The sequence below is a fragment of the Parus major genome, chromosome 2, assembly GCF_001522545.3.
Source record: "Parus major isolate Abel chromosome 2, Parus_major1.1, whole genome shotgun sequence".
Taxonomy (NCBI): domain Eukaryota; kingdom Metazoa; phylum Chordata; class Aves; order Passeriformes; family Paridae; genus Parus; species Parus major.
In genome coordinates, this window is record NC_031769.1 from 130,924,335 (window position 1) to 130,939,729 (window position 15,395).

Genomic DNA, 15,395 nt, shown 5'->3' on the forward strand with positions numbered 1-15,395 from the left:
CATGCATAAAATAAACATATAAAGCAATGACCATGAACTATAGATATACTTGTTTTTCCTTGTATAAGCTTGAATACAGAATCCCAGAGGAGAAAGGATTACAGTCTTCTAGAAAATCCAAGTATGTGGTATGTGAGAGACAAAAATATGACAGTAAATTCCCCTAAACAGAAAACACAAGGAAACAGATGAATAAAAGCCAATAGCAGAAGGGACAAAACCAAATTCTTACTAACAGAAGAAACAATCCAGAGAAACATCACTATTCATAGGATTATGTAAAACATTACCTTTACTAAAGGTAAATAATGTTTCCAAAAGTTCAAAATATCAGAGCAGAAGAAAGAGCCAACCAATACACCACTCCTGCTTACAGGATACTGTGTCCAAAAGTGGAAAGCAACTGAGTAATAATTTCAAAGGTAATCATCCACTTAGGAAAGATTCTCTATGGGCAGCAAAGACACTGGAGTACTATCAGGTAGGCATGTCAATTAAAGCCGGGGCTCCTTTCTTCCCAGAGGAGACAAGCAACCTGAAAAAGCCCCTAAAGAGCTTCCAGTTATAGTTGGAGTATTTGCATTATATCAAAACATAAAACCAAGACTAATTCTGTAAAAATTGTGCAAGGTCTTCTTAATTAAGAAATCTCAGCTCTGGTATCATGTTTGTCCTAGCATAAATCAGCAACACCTTCCTAAACCTAACAAAAAGACAGGCACACCAGCACTGTTCCCCTCTGTTTGTTGGAATCCATGTCTTTAAATCCTTCATTTTCACTTGCTTCACTTCAGTTTCTACACACAGACTATGGACAACAAACTTCAGCTACCGGCAAATCCCGAGCATGAGAAAGAAAACAGATCAGAGGTCCAAACAGTGAAATCTTAACATTATCAACAGTGTTTAAAGTATTTGTCCTGAGGGAAAAAATAAGGAAAAAAAAAAATCTGAGTCCCTTTGAGAAACAAGGTATTTTATACTGGTAGAAGTAATTTCCAAACCAAAGAAGAAAGGAAAAGTGAAAAGTAGACAGCAGGAAGCAATTGAATGTGTTTAGAACTGCCTTTTGCTATCCAAGCCAAGCTGCTGGTTTGTAAGTAGGCGATTTCACACTCCCAATTTCCAGCCACAACTACTTTACACAGGCCAAGAGTACATATGCAGATAAGGTTTCTGTAAAGACAACCCACAAAAGCAAGAGAAAACACAAACATCCCGTGCAAACTGTGCAAAAGGTACTCCACAAGAATGAACCACTGTGAGAGACTGTGGAATGAACCCCAAGCTAAACAGCATACACTCCACACTGTATCATATGGTTTTATACAGCAAGCAGGGATTGCTGCATAGTATCTGACAAGTTACACATCCCTGAAGTTCCAAGTCTTGAGTTTATCACCTAGCAGTTTCCCACAGGAATCCTGAGCAGTTTCCCATTAACATTTTTCTCCTGGCAAGCATGAGTAATAATTACAGAATAGGAAAACCTATCTTTAAATTCATTGCACTGCCTTTAAGAAAAGCTGATGGCAACAAAAGTAGCACTTTATTGGAGATGGTTACTAGACTAGTCTATGAGCAATATTTAAAGCTTCCTTATCTGAGCCTTGCTCACAAAACCAGACACTACTAAAGAAACAGACATCTTTAAATCTAAAAAAAATCATCATACTCCTTTTGTACATGTAAAAACATGAAGCAATAGGAAAGAAATATGCTCAGAAAGCTAAGACTTGAATAACCAATGAATCCACAAGTAACATCAATCTCAAGAGAGTAGGTCTATCTGCAACAAGCACTGGCCAAAAGAGATCTAACACTGCTGAAAAGAGGCTCCTGACAATCTTTAATAGGAGAGAACAGAGAAAATTAAAAGTAACAATGCTCCAAGTACTGAACTACTCTATAGAAAGAAAAAAAAAAAAAAGGTAAAAACTATCTCATGCCTCAACCATATCATATACAACTGCTGTAACAGCAAAATTAACAAGTACTGCTGATATGCTCCTGTAAGCCCATGAGGACTTGAATTTGATGCAGAACACCACTGGAGTTGCTCCCTGCTGGGCTGCTGATTCCACCCTTGTTCCTCCCCTTTCTTGTGCTGGCACCAGCATTCACATGAACACCAGTCACAAAACCAAACCAGCAGGAAAACAAGAACAAAGCAGAAAGGTATGTTTGTATACTCTGTATGGAGAGTCACTCTGTGCAAATAAAAACTTTAAATAATTTCCTGCAGCAATCTAAGCCTTTCTACCTGCACAGTTGCAGGGTATTGTACCACTGACCTTCTGAAAGGAAAAGCTTATTTAAGATCAGGTTAATTTTAATAAGACTGCAAAAATTTACAAGTGATGGTGCTCTGGAGGAAGAGATACAGGCAGAGGCGATTTAGTCAATTCTCACATTAAGGTCAACATTTTCACTAAGTCCTTTCTGTGGTAAATGAAATCTCCAATATAAATGTCTTGACAGACTATGCTTCGAAAAGTTCTCATTAAAGGCAATTAAACTATTTCAAAGGATAAAGTTAGAAACAAGAAGTACTCTCATCAAACATTTTTGAAGAAATGCACTAGCTTGGCAACACTTTTAGAAAAAAAGTTTAGTGATGGCTCCTGTACCAAGACACACATTCTTTAAATATTACTACTGAAATTAATCCAAAAACAGTTGTGAGGAAAACAAAGTCAGTTTGTCCAAGCCAAGTAGGGATTTCTTTAATTTCAAGTTTTGCAGATCCAATTTCTAGCCTCTAGAAACCGATCAGACTAGAAGGGATCTATGCTCACGCTCAGCAACCAAAAAAGCTTTAGGTCAGAACTACCACAGCTCTGATTTCCCACACAGTACTTTTATTCCTCACAAGACATTACTCCTCTCAAAAGATTTCTATCTCCAGACAAGTTTATCTCAGGACCCATCCTTCCACCACATCTTGCTTTATAAAAGTAGGTTAGGCTCAAAAATGCAGAAGAGTTACTCCATTTCAAACTACTGAAGGTAAGAGTTGCAGAGGAAGGAAAGGTAATTCTTAAAACACCCAAATAAACAAAATGTAAACCAAACAAAAACAAACAAACCACACATGCACACACAAAAAACCCCAAACAAACAAAAATCCCCACATCCCAAATCCCTAAAACTAACTTGTTATTATGAACAACTTCAAGTAGGGAAATAATAAATAAAGCTACTTGAGACCTGGTAGTTTTTTCTAAGTGATCAGGTCTCTTTAAGACAATTTAATATGTCAACAAAGTCTGTAAGCCAACAAACATGAGACTTCCACACTAGAACAGAAAGAAGTATACAAGTACCACTACAATGCTTTTCCAAGGGAGGACTAATACTAATTCTAATAATAATAAAAAGCAGATGCCCAAGGGGACACACCCATATGACACAATCCATTTATGCACTGAAGAACAATGTTATATACCTACCAACACTTAAAAGGTAAATACAACCTTCATCCTTGTCCCTCAGTTGTGATCCTGAAGTGCTCTGAGCACAGCGAGCCAGACCAAAGGAAGCACCTATGTGGCCAGTTTAGAGGCTTTGGCCCAGCAGGGCTGCACAGCCTCCAGGTCAAAGACCTCTCACACCTGCCTGTCTTGAATCACATTGAAATGAGCTCCTGTGCCTGTCTATCAAGTGTCACAGAAACAGTCTGAGAAATGCAGAAAATGGACACCCATGAAAAGCTTCAGCAAATACATTATCTTTGTTTCCTAATCCCAGGATAACTTCAATGCTAGATGCTGTCGTTGATGTAAAGCCACACCCAGCTATCTGCCATGCCACAATACAGCATACAGAAGGATCCGGCCCCCGACTGCCATCTCAAACATTAGAGAGCAGCTTCCAGGGAGGCAGCTATTCCACAGCTACACCTTTCTCCTACTGGAATAAATGAAGATTTAGAGTATGCTTTAAGTCATTTTGGGTAAAAAGGGGGAGAATCCATAAAAATCAAATGCTAAAGTGCCACACAAAAGCAAGCAATAAGATTATCTGTAGAAAATAAGGTAATGTACATAAGAAGAAGAAGAAAAAAAAAAGAAATCCCAAGCACAAGTACAAAATTACAGGCTCCAAGGTAACCAATACTGCTCAGCAGGGTAGTGGGATAATGTGTTTAGACTATAATACACAGATAACTGAAATGAACCAGATGACAAAGAAACCCATTGCTTTACTCAGTCAGTAATCAGGGGAATTATGGCTTATACTGTGTCCTCTCCACATTTTAAGAATTATAAATTAGGACTATTTGGTTATTATGTACCAAACCAATACCTACTGCTCATGAAATCCCCAAGCTGCAAATTCTTATAAGGTGGAAAAACATCACTGTATGTTTCCCTATTCTAACATTGTTCTCCTGTTAATCTAGCACTGGTCTTTGCCACAAACAGGAGGAAAATAAAACATACTTCTTGTCTGACTTAAACAGCTGGTTTTGTATTTCATGATATCAGCCAACACAGTTTTACAGAACCTTTGGCTGATACTTTGGCTCCCAAACTTTATTTCCTCTTTTGTGGGATTGTCAATTTGATTGAATCTGCAATTTGCAGTAGAATGCTAATCTGACAAAGATCAAACAAATTAATGTCCTGAAAACAGCTTTCTGTCAATGAAAATTCTTCAGGTAATACAGTGATTGCAGAATGAAAATTCTCTAACAGTAGACCATTCCTATTTAATGATATAACAACACTGATGTATATAATGACCTAAGCTGGGTATAAGATAGCCCACAAGAAGGTTGAAGCATGACAAGAAAAATTAGCAAAAATAGGACATGTATTTTAGTTCTAGTTTTAAGAAAAAAAGGCAGATTTCACATCACCACATAGAACAAGGGCAGAGCAGTGTATATTGCCTAGCAAGGCTTACAGTGCTGTGTTCCACAAAATCCTCATGCAGAAGCTGTTGATGTTCAGGCTGGATGAGCAGACAGTGAGGTGAACCAAAAACTGTCTGAACATCTGGGTCCAGAGGGTGGTGATTTGTCGTGAGGTCTGGCTGGAGGCCAGCAACAAGCTGTGTGCCCTATGGGCCAATACTGGGTCCAGCGCTGCTCAATACACTCATTAACAATTCAGATGATGGGACAGCGAGTACCCTCAGCAAGTTTGCTGATGACACCCAACTGCAAGGACTGGTGGATATGCTGGATGTCGCTGCCATCCAGAGCACAGCAACCTCATGACATCCAAGGGGAGTCAAGGTACAAATCCCTGCACCTCGGCAGGAACAACCACATGCACAAGAGCAACCACGTGCCAGAGACTCTCCAGCTGGAGAACAGCATGGCAAAAAAAGGACCTGGAAGTCCTGGTGGCCACCAGGTTGAACATGAGCCAACATGCCTTGCAGCAAAATAGGTAAACAGCATTCTGGCTGCAATAGAGCCAGCATGCTGAGGCAGACACTCCTTCTCTTTATTCAGCACTCATGAGGCCTCATCTGGAGTTCTGGGCTCCCCACTACAAGAGAGACATGTGCATAGTGGACAGAATCTGACAAAGGGACACAAAAATAATTAAGGGACTAGAGCATCTCTCACAAGAGGAAAGGCTGAGAGAGTTGGGACTTCAATCTAAGGAAGAAAAAGCTCTGGTGGGATCTTATCAACATATATGAACATCTAAAGTAAGGGTAGTAAAGGGGACAGAGCCAGGCTCTTTCCAGTGGCACCCAGCGACAGGACCAGAGGCACCAGCACACACCAAAACACTGGAAGATCTGTCTGAACATCAGGAAACACTTTCTTTGCGGTGAGGGCGACCAGTTACTCACATAGGGTGTTCAGGGAAGTTGTAAAGTCTTAACCCTTGAGTTATTGAAAAGCCATCTGAACACTGTCCTGGGCTACCAGCTGTAGATGGCCCTGCCTGGGAATGGTAGATGATATCCAAAGGTCCGTTCCAATCTCAGCCATTCTGCAGTTGATACTGAGGACTTAATGCTTTCAGGATGTGATCTCCACACATCTAACTTGAAGGCACAGCAGCAAAAGTAGGTAATTTGCCATTGAGAAGCTAGGAGCTCAAGTTTTGTTCTAGAGAATCCCTCTAAGGTCAGTGGCACAGGAAAAAAGTTACATCAATGACTCAGGAAAGTGTCAGAGCTACACATTCAGTAAAAAAAAAAAAAATCATGGGTACTTAAATATCCAGCTGGAAGTACTCTGTTTCCTTAGCAGGAACAGCAAGACCAGGTGCAGACACCCATAAAATCTGTGAAATGCCTCTAACTAGCAATGAATTCTTAAGTTGGGAAACTGGTTCCTCTAGCTCAGAATCTACTTACACCCCTTCTTCAGATTTAAGTGACACTGAGAACATCCCCCTCTGAATAACAAAAAGAAAACAACCCAGAACCATAACCGCACATCACAATGCAGAGGATGGCCTTAGCCTAGCTCAAAAGGAATACAAAGTCAAACATGCTTTTCAAATAAGCAAACACCCATAAGCTAAAAAAAGCATGGCCCCTCGTCTGAAAAAAAGTCGTAATTAACACTCTGAATACAAACAGGAAGAAATCACAAATGGTGTAAGCCAGACAGGACTGCCACAGAGGAGTTACAGCATGCCTACATGTTATTTAGCATATTATCTATAGGATTTGGTAGCAAAGCAGGTCTACTGCTGCAAGTTGCCTAAACACCTAGTGTTATTTTGGGGGGGGGGGGGGGGGGGGGGGGCGGAACAGAGGAAGAAAAATACACTACAGGAGAACAAGTCAGAGTCAATCTGAGGCCCTTCTATGGCAGCAGATTTCCAAAAGTACAGTTTGCAAATGCAGACAGAAATCTGTTCTCTGGTGCAGAATGCATCAAATCATCATTCTGTGCAAGCTATTTAACTATCCATCATTTTAGGAAATATATCCTCTTATGATAATAAAACACGAATAATGGAAATTTAGAACCTCATGGTTCTAAATTCAACAATACCTAAAAAATACACATGTGATAACAGCAGCCACTATACTGAGCAGTGTTGCTATACTGAAGAACAAAAAAATGCTAGCTATCATAATATGGCTAAGAAGCTATATACTTGTTTAATTAGAATAAGTGAAAATTAAAAGACTCCATTAAGGCAAAGAAAGGAAAAAATCCTATTTTTACAGTCAGAACATTGCTGTAATGATTCCATTAAAAAATGCTATTAAAATAAAAATCCCGTCACCGAAAATCATAGAACCTTTTCGTGTCCCATTGTGATAAAACTGTTAATGCTCCTTCAGGAGTTCATTATGAGTCACCAGGGAGGCTGTGAATTTACCAGCACACCAGCTTAAAGCCTGGAGAGCGAGGTTCTGGTCCCAGCTGAGGCTACTGCGGGAACCCAAATCATCTCTTCACATTTTCTTTTGCTCTAACCTTTTGAGAGCTGTGATCACTTTGTGCAAAGCTGGATAAACGGCCTTTGATTAGAGCACTCAAACACTATAAAAATATTTTTAAAAGTAAGAACTGTCACATTATTAAATACTTTGTGTCTTGACAAGCAAAAAGTAACTGTATGTTTTGTGCAAGTGATTTTATTAAAAACAAAGCACAAACAAGAACTGAATTCTAATTGCTTTGCTATGAAGTCCAACAACCTTATTCTCATTCTGAATTAGTTTTAGCAACAGGGAAAGATCACTTAGCATGTCCAGTCTGTTACTTGCCAATACCTCCAATTCCAAGCCTTGAAGTATTCAACAAAAACTCTGACATCACAGTGTTACCTGCAAGTCACTTTTTCAAACTTGCTAAAAACTGCCTTTTAAATCCCAGACCTCCTCCTCACACTGCTCTGTCTTCCACTAAAAACATATCTTCAAAACCTTTCTCTCAGACACTGCATCTTTGATTTAGACAGGAATGGACTGAGGCATGGAATAAAAAATAGAAAGCAAGCACCACGCCAGGAAAACAAGCAGCCAAATCACTTTCTCCAATGCACAGTGCAGGAAAAATAACTCAAAAGAAGCCCCAGCTTCTGAGGTGCACAGCTTATCCCAATACTTTTTTCGCAAAGAAGAAAAAGGTTCTTTTTTCCATTTGCCTGCACCCCAGCCATGAAACTCCAGGAGCTTCCCTCAACGTACCCAATGTTTTAGTTCCCCTAGAAGAACTCACGAAGCAGCACTCTGAGTACCTCCTGCGTCACATTTTACCTAAGGCCCTATTATTTCAGGTAACAATTTTGCCAGATACAGATTCTGCACCACAAGAGATAAAAACCAAAGTTCGGTCATTCCAGCAAAACAGCCTGTTAGTCCCCCTGTTAGCCTTCCTATGAGGAGCAGGGCACACCTTCTGCCTAGCCAATCTGCCCCACAATGCCAAGATGTTACGATCTCTATCATTTGAAGGTTTGCTTAAGTACTTTTAAATTACTGCTCTAAAGACAGATACATTTTGTCAAAGTCAGTGAATTGTGCATACAATAACTTTAAAAAATGGAAAATGAGAAAAGAAAAACTACTGTTAATAATATACTGTGTTCAAAGCCAAAGAAAAGACTTCCAACAACCTAAGAAAGATCTTTAAAGATCAGACAATAACTTATACTACAAAGTATTAAATGGATTAAAAGCCATAAATTCTCTTCAGAAAAACATATCTTGATATTTACTAGTGAGAGAGAGGAAAAAATGCAGCTCTGATCACTTTCATGCTGGATAGAGAATAGTAAAAATTTAATACCACAAATGAAAGAATAAATACAGAGATACATTTAAGAAAATTAATTTTGCAAAATGAACAAGAAATTAAGACAATACCACCCTTACTGAAGGAAGTGACAGGCCCCAATGGCTTCAAACAACAACGGAGTACGGCCTATATTCAACTTTATTCCCATTGGCAAATATTTATTCTCCAGTTAAGTTTTCAGAAAAATGCTGTAGCACAAACATTTGTTTATATTAAATCAATATCAGACTCCACACTGACACCTACACAGTGAAACCACAATTTTGAGTAGAATCCAGAGATCCCAGTCAAGATCCATCTCACTGTATCAGAACTCCCTACACATAGAGACATCCATCCCAGAGGTGAAAAACATGAGAAGTTGAGGAAACATAACGGATAATAGAGAATTAAGCATAATGAAAGACAGTAAGCAATTTCTTAAAATGCTGTTTTATCACAGGTTTGGATTAAAGTAATCAACTACTACTTCTATAGCCCATAGAAAAAAAAAAAGACAAAATTAGCATCCATCTTAACTAGAGATGATGGCAAACATGCTGCAAAAAGTAACACCAGCAAGACCTGAGTACAGAGCAGTTTCTTTCTGGGTTCTCTTCTAATGAATAGGCAAACTACAACTGCATGGGAATAATCACCCTCAGCTATTAGAGATATTTTGAACTGATTCATTTGACAAACAAAAGACACACTCGAACGTGGATTATTTTTTGTAATTTTTTTTTCTCCTGAAGACAAATTTTGTAAGATCACTGAAGTCTCCAGCAGCCTTGGTACCTTCATCTGCTGCATTACACTACTGCTGTAACAAATTAAAACTGGCAGACCCCATGACTGGTAAAAAAACAACGATAGCAAGAAATCCCAACACAGCTAATGTCCAAAATAGTATTAATCATGGAAATGTTTTCAAAGGTTTTTTTCTGCACTGTTTAATAAAACACCATAATATAAAAACTAAATCAGAAAAATGAGACCAAAATATCTTCAGGCATCTTTTCTGGTAAAAGGCAGCAACCAGTTTAATGATGAAAAGCTGTCCAAAACAACATTACAGAAAATACACATTTCATCTCCACTGTGAATGTAAGCAATTTGAGAAATCATCTCAACAGCAACTGGCTTGGGATTACAAAAACTAGCCAGTAAGACAAACCGTAAAATGTTACACTAAAAATCATTTTTAGAACTGCAACCAAATAATCAAGTTGGGATGTTAAATATTCAACATAATAAAACGGATTGCTACTCTAAAACACATTGCACTTTCAAGTGCAGCAGCTAGCATTTGCTGAAAGACTTGGTGAAGCATATTTAGTATGAGAAATTCCCCTGACAAGTGCTGGGTGTAGCAGTGAGACTTGTGAGCAAACACAGCAAATTTAATGGTTACATCACTCCTCACCTGGAAGCAAACTGGCAGTTTTATGTAAATGCAGAGGACCCATGCTCCCATCTTCAACCTTTCTATTCTATATAAACTTATCTTAAAACTTTCTATTCAGGTTTACAGTATGTTTCAGCTGTTTAGAATTGTCACACTTCATACCTTTTTATCCATGAGTTTGTGTTCTCTCTCATATAAAACAAAAAACTTACTTAAATTGAAGCAAAATACTAATTTCCCTAGAGGGGAAGCATAAGAGAAAGGAAAGCAGTCTTGGTGAACTGAATTTTTTAAGCACAGAAGGACTTTTAGAAATAGAGCCCAGAGTTTATTGTCAAAATAGCTCTAAGCTAGAAAGAGCAAATCAGATCTGAAGTTCAGATAATTATTCCTGTAATGCAGTAACTACTGCTGTGTCATCCTCACTTAAACTGTCAGGCTTAAAGTTTTGGACAAAATACATGTGCACACCGTGAAAATTAGATTTATGTATTTATTTCAACATCTTTTTTCTCCAAATTGCTCCTCTCCGTTTAAAATCCTCTAACTACTGCAACCAGGCCTTGTCTTCACACTTCCTCTGGGGCACATACAGATGCCAACTACTGCAGTCTCCTATGTGGAGGCATTTCTAAGAGCCAAATCCTTAGTGGACTTCAGTGAACTCAAGGTTCAAAAAAAGTGTCTGTACAACTGGAAAGCATATGTAATTTTTTTTGGTAAACATTTTTTTTCCTGCATAAATGGCTGTTGATGCAGAGAAAGACAAAACAACAGCTTTTACACTAAGCATCTTGCAATTTAACTGCAAATTAGATTGCTGCTAGTGAAATCACTAAAATAAAATATCTTGAACCCCCTTCTCTTCATAAAAGTTTCAAATACCTAATACCACCTATTTAAGTCACAAAATATTAACTGTGCTGGAACTGTAAAAAGGCAGCTACAACACACTGCAGTTTGCCAAGCTTATGAACATCCTTAGTTCTTTTTCCTCGAGTGTCAAGTCATTTTTCAGGTAAATATAATTGTGTACTGAACAGTTATCTTACTTTAGATAGCTTAAGAAAGAAAGTGCACACCCTTCACATCTATTTTTTGATTGACTCACAAATTTGACAAACAACCTACATGGCAATCAGAGTATTTCATAAATACATACTATACCAAAAATTACCTCAAACGTGTGCTAACTTTTAAAAATATTTAGCACATAAATGTTGATGACTGATACCTTACTGCTCTTAGAATTTAAAATGTTGTTCTCTGACAGCTGTGACTTGCAGTGCCAACCTTAAAATACAGCTACTAATATCTTAGTCCATTAGTCTTACTTTATCATTGGTCCAACAAATATGCTCAAACCTTATAGATGATTTCTGAAGGAAAAAGGAAGCAACATTTGTGCCCCAATTACTATTTTACTAAATTCCTTGTGACAGGTCACAACTACTCTCAGCCCAGATCACATTCACAGTACAGTTTCACATTACAGTAGCCAAAATAAACTTGCTGCTTTCAAAATGGAAGGAACTCAACCCTGCTTCCTCTTACCCGTTCTTCACTACCAACTCTCCCTCCTGCAGCACTTTTCAAAATATTCTGATGCGCACCCAAGAAGGAGATAAACCAGTTCAACTTCCTAATGCACTAAATTATATTTACTTCACTTTACCAGGGCTATCTTTATATCATTTTAGCAAGTTAGTTTCTTATGGGATCAGAAACTTTCAGTTAGTGCAACGTAAGAGGTGGGGAAAACAAACCTCCACCTTCAGAAGAGACCAATTACTTTGACTTACAACATCTCAGGAAAGTTTCAGCAAGAACATTCACAGACAATTACATATGTCCTCTCTAAAAAGAAATTCTGGGGTGTAGCAAGCAATCGTAATCAGAAGAGGACCCTGGCACAACAAAGTCCAAAAAGGCCTAGAATAACAGCCTATGTAAAAGTAATCTTCTACATTCAACTAGACATGAAATAACACTGAAAATTCTGATGCTTAACTTCCAAAATTATTGTTCTTAAGTAATAATACTAAGCAAGATCATATCTTAATGCACTGAGGCATGTATGAATCCTGTAACAGTCTATATTACCTTAGTGGTGTTGCAAATCTTTTGAGGCAGCCAAATAATTTTATCTTTTAAAAAATTGTTTCCAACTAAGACTGATGATAATAATAATAATGTCATGACAGTCATACCATCCCCTCCTTCTCTTCTGAAATCTAAATTTAGCTATGCTTTCAAGAAATTAATCCTAAAACCAAGTTCAATATTTCACCTGTTACTAAAGTTTAAAGTTACTAAAGCAGCTGTAACTCAGGGAATTCAAATACTACATCAGTTATGGCTTCCCAGTAATTAAATCACCTATTACTGTTTGAGGCAGGCTACCTACATTTTTACTAAATCAGATTAGGAAGAGTTTAAAGCACACCAAAACAAATCATTTAAGCTAAAAGAAGTACTGTATTATCTGCACAAAACTTGAAGATTCTCTGTTTAAGAACACAAAAGTACATCCCTTCCTTTCCCCAACTTGGGGCAGCAATGCAGAACACACCTAAGTAAGAAACGAGAAGTTCGAGCTTGGGCTGCCTTTCTCTACACAAGAGGTCAGGTACTCTCCCAGCACGCCCGTGGAAGTAGCAGAGGGGGTTCAGGTCGTGCATTATCACTTTAACATTAACACCTGCATTATCAGGAGCTCTCTCTCCCTCCCTGTGCACGGCTGCTGCGGATGTGTGGGGCCAAGACGCCAACTCCACATCCCTGCTGGCTCCCTGCACAGCCATACCACACCCTAAGCCAGCTCCTTCCAGCAACATCTGCTTGAGATTTTTAACAGATTTGCTCATCAGTAAATGCACGGGGGGGTGGCGTTTGCCAGAGTAGCAGCCACATATCCACTGATCACTTGCACAGTACTTTAAATTGATGTGCAGATTAAAAAGGTATGTTCTTGCTAGGTATTTTTTTTTCCACATAAATTGATAATCAGAGAGTGCAAACAATGCAGGCATTGCAAAGTACACAACTTAAATTTTCAGTTCAGGCACGGCCTAAAGTAAGTAACATTCAAATAACAGAGACAGGCACTGAATGTATTATTAAGGGAAAACAAAATCATGTTAAAGAACAAGATCATCATTTCTTTCCCCAAAGCTGACCCTAGATACAGACTCACTGAAGCTTCAAATCAACTTTTCTCAGGTTTCAAAGATGTTACTGCCAGAAAATTTACCACATGACAATCCTAAACACTCATATTCAGAATACCCTCTATTTAATCAAATTCATTACATCTCATCTTCAGGAGGAGAGAAAAGACCACATTAACATTGTGTCAATGACCACTTGAAATATTACATCTTACTCTAGGATATAAACCGTTTAGCTGACAGGAATTTTCTTAGTACAAGGTAAAAACAAAGTCAAAACTTTGAGATGAATTCTGTCCCTGAAGATTAGCTCATGTACGAAAAGCCATTTATGTAAGGTGAAAGACTCCCCTTCTCCTTCCACAGAGCAGCAAGTTAAACTGCTCCTGTGAGGTTTCATAACAGCCAAGAAAAGGCTATTTGTCATGGTTACACCCACTTCCTAACCCAATATAAAATTAAGAAATATACCAAGAATTTACTAGGATTAACTTATCTATGAATCTGTGTAAACCTTCCTTCACAAAGCACAAAGTCTCCAACCCGAAAGAGGTGGATAATCGACAAAATATACCTGATACCCATTGTAACAGAAGCTGGACACCTCTTTTTCAAATATTAAAGCCATTAATTATTTACATTCCAAATACTCTATGGAGTTATTTCTCAAAGTGCAAGCTATACTGAATTTTTCTCCCATTAAACTCCTTGTATTCAGTTTGCAGACAACAAATTGCTTGGGGTAAAAATTCCCAAGTTACCTATCTCCCTTAATAAACTTACCAGAAATAAACTTTAATTACCTCTGTTCATCCTAAACAAAAGCTTAGCCTAGTATCCATTTCAAAAGATGAATCCTAATACAACTACAAAATTAAGTATGACCTTGTCCTCTGTGAACTCTCTTCAGTGTCACCAGCTCTCAGACATCTGAGTGAAGAACTCAACACTGCTTCAGCTTATTTGAGAGAGGACTAATAATCACCATCAACATACAATACTAACCTACATTTTCAAAAACACTAGCTGTGAACTATATTCAGATGATGAGCAGATGATCCTCTGATTATTCCCCATTATTCTGTGATTATTTGTGGTTGTACAGTTACTTTCTCCTCTTTTCTTTGAAGAGTTTTATCATTCTCACAGTTCCTGCATGAATAAGTGTGGTAACAAATTACACAGAAAACCTAGTAAGAACTGTAGAACAGAATGACAGAAAATGCACCAAACCAAGCTGGAAAAAACTACTTCCTCACATTTTGCAGAGTACTTAAGAGCAGAGCAATACTTCAGAAGGATGGTTTCCAAAAACACTTCACTGCCTTCACACATCTACACTGATTATTAAGCATAATGTATCAAATATTTGATTATAAAAATTCAAGTGTCCTGTATCCTAAACACACAGGGGTCGCGCTGATAAATGCCTTGTGTTTTAAGTGATTCCTCCTTAGATTCACAAACCCATTACTGAAAGCATACAATGCAGAATTATGATCCCAAAATCTGATTTTGAGAAATAACTATCATTAAGAATACAGACAGAAAAGAACCCTGACTGACCACTGTCTGCAGCACAGACTCAAAAAAGCCTATAAAGTGAGAGAGAAAAGAAACATCACAGAGACACGAGACTTTCAAAGATCCTAACTTCTATGAGTACGTGTATGGGAATTTATTAAGCTATCAAGATCTTGATCTACATTGACAGAATAGTAATAAGCAGCAATGCTACTGATAAAATTGAACTGACATTTCCAGCACGTATGTGTGTGCCTCAACCCTATTTATGAATCATTCTGATTTCACTGCATTACATGTTCTGATGTACACAGCTACTGCACTTTCAGTAAAATTACATTTTATGAAGCCAAAATTTCTGACTTTCAGCTCAGATCAAGGAATCACTTGATTTTTCAGAATAGTCACTGCTTAACAGGACTTCTACAGCTTTCTCCATATATTAATTACCACACATTTTGAAGCTTCCTGTATCAAATAGTAGTTGTAAGAGCTGCTGCTGTGGTAAGAAGAAAAAAAAATAAAAACGAGAAGGCATTATGAAGACTGAAAGGGACTCATATTTTATATCAATATG

At 38.0% G+C, this 15,395-nt stretch overlaps 1 protein-coding gene across 10 annotated transcripts in view; it reads right to left on the reverse strand.

Annotated features, from left to right (window-relative positions):
• The window catches only part of UBR5 (ubiquitin protein ligase E3 component n-recognin 5), an 86,102-nt gene that overhangs the window by 68,924 nt on the left and 1,783 nt on the right, over positions 1 to 15,395 (reverse strand). The gene's annotated exons all lie outside the window — the stretch shown is intronic.